Source organism: Conger conger, chromosome 5 (assembly GCF_963514075.1).
Source record: "Conger conger chromosome 5, fConCon1.1, whole genome shotgun sequence".
Classification (NCBI taxonomy): Eukaryota; Metazoa; Chordata; class Actinopteri; order Anguilliformes; family Congridae; genus Conger; species Conger conger.
Window position 1 is genome coordinate 36179907 of NC_083764.1, and position 5261 is coordinate 36185167.

Sequence of the window (5261 nt, forward strand, 5' to 3'; positions counted from 1 at the left end):
AGTCATTTTATTTCTGCCGGCTCAATCTTTCATTCCATCAGTAGACCTACAGGGATGCAATATGCTGCAGGAGAGCCTGATTCTGCCCCACATGAACCTGACAAGTTATTCACCTTTGCCCCCATTCTAACCTTTCAGGTTTATGAAGCTCTAAAGAGTCTAGACTTAAAGAAATCTTCAGGCCCAGACAAGATAGAGCCTTTTTTCTTCAAAACTGCTGCAGGTATGATTGCAGAGCCCATTACCTCCATTTTGAATCTTAGTCTTTGTTCTGGTGAAATTCCTAGCTCTTGGAAATCGGCCTTGGTTCTCCCTTTGCTAAAGGGCGGAGATCCCTCAGACCTAAATAATTATCGCCCTATATCAAGACTGTCTGTCATGGCCAAAGTCTTTGAATCTTTGGTAAATGAGCAGCTGAAAAAGTTTCTTACTGATAATAACATTCTTAATGAGTCTCAGTCGGGTTTCAGATCAGGTCATGGTACCATTACAGCGACTATGTTAGTCACAGATGACATCATCAAATCCCTAGATAAGAAGAAACACTGTGCAGCGCTGTTTGTCGATCTATCTAAGGCATTTGACTCTGTGGATCACGCATTGTTACTGCAGAGGCTTGGCTGCATAGGCCTTGGTGAAACGGCTCTGAGCTGGTTTAAAAACTACCTATCTGAAAGAACTCAGTGTGTTTCAGTAAATGACTACACCTCAGCTGCTCTTACTATAAACACAGGTGTTCCTCAAGGTTCTATTTTGGCCCCTGTCTTATTCTCCATCTTTATAAATGATCTAGGTAAAGATTTAAGTCCTGCCCGCTTTCATTTATACGCCGATGACACAGTCATCTACACGGTGGCACCCACTTTAAATCAAGCCATAGAGCTCCTGCAGGATGCCTTTCATACTTTGCAGCACTCTCTGCTACGGTTAAGACTGGTCCTAAATGCAAAGAAGACCAAGTACATGACCTTTACTCGTTCTCGAGCCACTACAGCTGTCCCTACAGTCCTGACACTGGAAGGGACATGCCTTGAAAAAGTAGCCTCCTACAAATATTTGGGCATATGGCTTGATGAAAAGATGGCATTTGATGTGCACATTGGGAACCTGCTGAAAAAGCTTAGGCCCAAATTGGGCTTTTTCTTTCGTTTAAGAAAATGTTTTCCCTTTGAAGCCAGAACGAGAATCGTTCAGAGCTCTTTTCTGTCTGTGTTGGACTATGGTGACGTGATCTATATGCATGCTCCATCCTCCCTGCTTAAAAAGCTGGATTCTGCTTATCACGCTGCTATACGTTTTGTAACAGATGCAGGCTCACGTACTCACCACTGCACTCTGTATCAATCTTTAGGATGGTCCTCTCTGTATCAAAGGAGACAGTCGCACATGCTGATTTTTATTTTGAAGTCTCTGCTAGGCAAACTACCTTTATACATTTCCAGACTTCTGTCCTTTTATACCTGTACTTTTAACACCAGGCGAGCAGCTAATAAGATGCTTTTGGATGTTCCCTTGGTGCAGTCAGAGTTTGGCAAGACTGCATTCTCTTACTACGCCCCTTCCTTGTGGAATAAGCTGCAACAACAAATTAGTCTAGAGGCACTCCCTACGATTAGTGCCTTTAAGGTTATGCTACAGAGAGCCCTACAGGAAACATGTAATTGCTTTACCTGATGCTGACTCAATTATGCTTTTTTAAAATGCACTTGTAGCCTACTGCGTCTGTGTTTGACTTTTTGTCATGTATATTGTATATGCCTTATTGTTTCTCATGTTGTAACTTTATGTGTGCCGTCTTGGCCAGGACTCCCTGGAAGAAGAGATCTTGTATCTCAATGGTGACATTTCCTGGTTAAATAAAGGACAAAAAAAAAAAAAAAAAAAAATTGCCGAATTTGTTTGTAGGACATGAGCCATAAAAACAAACTGACATTTCCCAATCTTGGTTAGTTGACATGCGTGATAATAACAACACATGAATTTGGCTAAATGTTCTGTATAACTGGGGGAATTAGAGTTCCTTGCCATCTCTGCTTTCTGGATCTGAACGGTGGCAGATTTTGTGGGTTGGGTTTTCATAGTATGTGAGCGTAAGCATGATGAAGTCATCCAGAAATATGAAAAGACTTCCGCTAAAACATACATCATCGTACACTTTGTTGGGGGATTGGAGGAGGGCGCAGTTGAAGCAGTTAAGCTACTACAAGTTCAACATAGCTACCCTGCATGCTGTAGGGGCTGCAATAATGCCAGCCTCATCTCCTGGCGGCTGAACGTGTGTCCTGCTTATGGGGCACATTATGCAGCCCAGTCACCCCACATAACTTTGTTGGTACACATTACTCGACCTGCACATGGCCCGAGGTGGGATATATCCAGTAGTTTAAGACAAAGGCTGTTTTCAGAATGCCTCCCTATACACTACATAGTCCACTATTTAGGGGAGCGGCCATTTTGTAGAGTGTCTGAATTTACAAAGTTGCAGGTGTGGTAGGAACACTGGTTTCCAGATCTATGTAGTAGTCTTGACACACCCACACAGCCTTCCTGGTCCTGCCCTCTAAGTAGCTCGTTAGGGCATTTAAGGCAGCTGTGGCAGCATGGCTGCTTCTGCTTTTCTCTGGCTGTTCTCCGGTTGCTAATATTGGCTCCTCTCTGTGACTGGGGTAGGTGATGCAGGCATGCGTTTGGTTTTTTAAGATTCTTTTTACATACTCAATGACTGAATTTTAATTTATTTGATAGTGTCCTGTTTACCTGGTCTGCTGCTAACCGATTGGTGATTTAAGTCCCGGCCTGCCCTTCGGTGCTGGGGATTGTTACCCTGAGGCTGCTTGGCCAACGTGCATTTTACCCAAGGTATAAACCAATGTTCAGGGGTAAGTAGGGTTTGAGCAGTACCTTAAGTAATTTATGTACTAATGTGCCTTTTTGATTGTAGGTCTCCATCAGCTGCTGTTTTGCCAAGATAGATTTTATATTCAATGTGTATGTGTTTTATCTAGCCAGTTGTCTGGTATTTTTATTGTGAGCTTACTGGTGTACTGGTGACCCTTTTCTGATTGTTAATATTTCTTTTATTTCTTTGAAGTGGAACTGAGTGCTGGCTTGGTTGCGAGGCTAGACACCTTGGTGTGGTTCCCCTCACTGGTTGGTAGTGTTAAAAAGAGCACTGGGACACTTGTTTTTCACCTGTTTGCCGTGGTAGCCATTTTAGAGTGAATACACGTGTGGTAGGAAAGTGGTTGCACCCCTGGACACACACTCAGCTAGCCTGCCTCCCCATTGCTGGCCTCAGTCCACTTTCCCCTTAGGGCCTTAGGAAGTTTAGGAAAATATTGTATTTTATATATTGATTAAATTTGTAATAAACCTTTGTTACCTCCGTTCACCTAGGTTTGTTTATTTCCCATTCTTTCCACAGACCCTTTTAGTTATTAATTCAATAAATTTGCATTTCTTTTGGAATCACGTCTCTGCCTTTCTTCAGTTATCGGCCTGTGTATCATCAAGGTATTACTCTAAGCCCCCCCCTATATACTTCCTGGGGTGAAATTCCCTAGGTGGTGTAGTCGGATGAATGGTATTTTCTTTGTTTCTATCACCACCTCGCCACACAGGCTAACATTCGCTAAGCAACCAACAAATGCAAGTACAGCAAATCTGTGCATTTGACAAATATATTAAACATTGATTTGATTTAATGACTCGCCTACAATTAACTGACTAGATGTTATCTAATAATATTAGCTAATAGGCAGAAAATAGCTTACCTTTGAGTAGATCTGTGTCTGTGTTCGGTTTGTTAACATTACTGGTATTAAGTTGTGAGTCTATAGCAACTATATAGAGTATATAAGGGTGGCCTATAGTGTAGTGGTTAAGGTACATGACTGGGACCTGCAAGGTTGGTGGTTTGAATCCCGGCGTAGCCAATAAGATCTGCACAGCCATTGGGCCCTTGAGCAAGGCCCTTAACCCTGCATTGCTCTAGGGGAGGATTGTCTCCTGCTTAGTCTAATCAACTGTACATCACTCTGGGTAAGAGCGTCTGCCAAATGCCATTAATGTAATGTAATGAGTCACAAAGTCTTATCCACAACAGTAAATTTTGCATGTTTGTCTTCGGCTTCACCTATAGAAACTTTGTAACATAAGGTTGTAGCTAAAGTTCTCTTCTGCTATCAACTGTTGCTGACAGTGTCAAAGCTAGATCTTGCTGGATCTTGTTCTATCAAAATTAAATGCTGCCTTGTAAGCTGCACAAGGTTACTGTGCACCACCTAGTAGAAATACAATTAATTCATGGTCCAAAATCTGATCATTTTATTTGATAGATCATTCTTCACAGCAAAAAACTACAGCTAGTTTACAACGCCCATTTAAGGATCAACCCACATCAGTTTTACCTCTTTGCTAAGGACAATATCCCCTCGATTGATGCTTCACAATATCCTGATGGCCTGCTGAGAACATATTTCTGAAGCTGCATTTCAGTCAGGCAAGAACTTTAACAGGCACTACGAATCTTCATGTCTTTCAGCCCATTTCCAGGATGAAGATCATGGCATGGCTGTTCTTCTATCCAACTACTCAAATAGAAGAACCAATCACAGTTGAAGACAAGGTCCTGACCTTTGAAAGAATCAAAGGCTATGTCACAGTTCAGTATGCGAGAGTCTGGCGGCAGTGGAGCCATCCACAGCAACAGGCAGAACATTCACTCTCCAGAGAATTAGCAAAGCATTATATTGTTCAATGGCTTCAAAAAACAGATCTTCATACTGACCGCACATGCATGCCCCCAGACCATCCTAGATGCTTCCCATTCTCGGGGTCGATGTATTTCAAGCCCACCAATACACCAACTAAAGTTATGCCCAGATGATTTTTGTGTTCTTCCTAGCTGCTGGAATGATAGGATTCGATGACTCCTCATTGTCCAAAACCACCAAATAACTTGCATCTCTCTCCCTCTTGAAAAAAATAAAAGAATTTTTTTCATATTTTTCTCAGAATTTGGTAGCCAATCTAATCCAATTATCTATGATAGCAAGGGATACGGGCTACGACCCCGTCCCGGGATGATCTAGTGATCAAGAAATTGACACTCCTTTTCCAAGCCACATCGTCTCAGCCCTGTGACCGTGATCCTATTACTCAGCCGGGTTCCTCCCGCTTAGCGGCGGGCCAATTATACCTCTCCCACGTGAGCTGGCCAAAATCAGCTTTAGGCCGGACCAGGATGCAAACCCTTATCC

The 5261-nt window shown here is 42.6% G+C and overlaps 1 long non-coding RNA gene across 2 annotated transcripts; it reads left to right on the forward strand.

Annotated features, from left to right (window-relative positions):
- The first annotated feature begins 2539 nt into the window (after nucleotides 1-2539).
- Nucleotides 2540-4887, forward strand: LOC133128004 (uncharacterized). 2 transcript variants are annotated; one of them, XR_009708696.1, is made up of 3 exons: nucleotides 2540-2666; nucleotides 2746-2859; nucleotides 4544-4887. It is a non-coding gene; the product is annotated as an uncharacterized LOC133128004 (long non-coding RNA). The 2 variants fall into 2 exon arrangements; XR_009708697.1 differs by lacking the exon at nucleotides 4544-4887 and adding an exon at nucleotides 2942-3288.
- Nucleotides 4888-5261: the final 374 nt, after the last annotated feature.